The sequence below is a fragment of the Meles meles genome, unplaced genomic scaffold (genome assembly GCF_922984935.1).
Source record: "Meles meles unplaced genomic scaffold, mMelMel3.1 paternal haplotype, whole genome shotgun sequence".
Classification (NCBI taxonomy): Eukaryota; Metazoa; Chordata; class Mammalia; order Carnivora; family Mustelidae; genus Meles; species Meles meles.
The window spans coordinates 2336-3430 of NW_025721254.1; positions in this window are offsets into that span (position 1 = coordinate 2336).

Genomic DNA, 1095 nt, shown 5'->3' on the forward strand with positions numbered 1-1095 from the left:
AGGAGTATGGCACTGTGGTTGCATAGAGGCCTGTCTGGTTGTCTGACGGTTCCTGTGTCATCTGTGTCCACCAACCACAAAGGCCATCCTCGCTGGGCATGGCTCCTGACAGCAATTATTAAGAAATACCTTGGGGCGCCTGGGTGGCTCAGTGGTTTGGGCCGCTGCCTTCGGCTCGGGTCGTGGTCTCGGGGTCCTGGGATCGAGTCCCGCATCGGGCTCTCTGCTCGGCGGGGAGCCTGCTTCCCTCTCAGCCTCTCTGCCTGCTTGTATCTCTCTCTGTCAAATAAATAAATAAAATCTTTAAAAAAAAAAAAAAAAAAAAAAAAAGAAATACCTTGAACTGGGCACCTGGGTGGCTCAGTGGGTTAAGCCTCTGCCTTCAGCTCAGGTCATGATCTTGGGGTTCTGGGATCGAGTCCCGCATCGGGCTCTCTGCTCAGCAGTGAGCCTGCTTCCCCTCTCTCTCTGCCTGTCTCTCTACCTACTTGTGATCTCTCTCTGTCAATAAATAAATAAAATCTTAAAAAAAAAAAAAAAGAAGTCCCTTGAACTACTCCCTCAGACACAGACTGAAAACGATGGAACATTCTGGAAGAGGTTTCCCTGGGTTCAAAAGGCTTAGAGGTGAGCAGAGTGTTGCTGGCAACACTCATAATTCAAACGTGAGAGCGAAAACCCAAGCAGAGGGAACAAGGAGGAGACATCACGGGCAGCGCAGGTCAGGTACAGACAGCGGGGAGCGGTGGGGGTGGGACTGAGGGTCTGATGCTACCGGAATGGATGCTCCCCAGGAAAGCTGGAAATGGAGATTTTCACGAAAAAATCTATTTTGGCATCTTTTGCAAATCACTGAGAAACATTCTGTAAAGATTGAAGAACAGGGACCTATGCACATCTGTTTTAAATTCCGTCACTGTGTAAATGTATCACAGAAGTATACACCTGGGACATCATGGGTGCACACACGCAGGCTCAGACCCAGACACACAAACACACAGACACACACACACTTTTAAAAGGAAAAGGGGAAAGAAAGCAAAGAGAGTTCTATAGCCCATACTGTAACACGTAGGTGAAAGGTACTTGCCGATT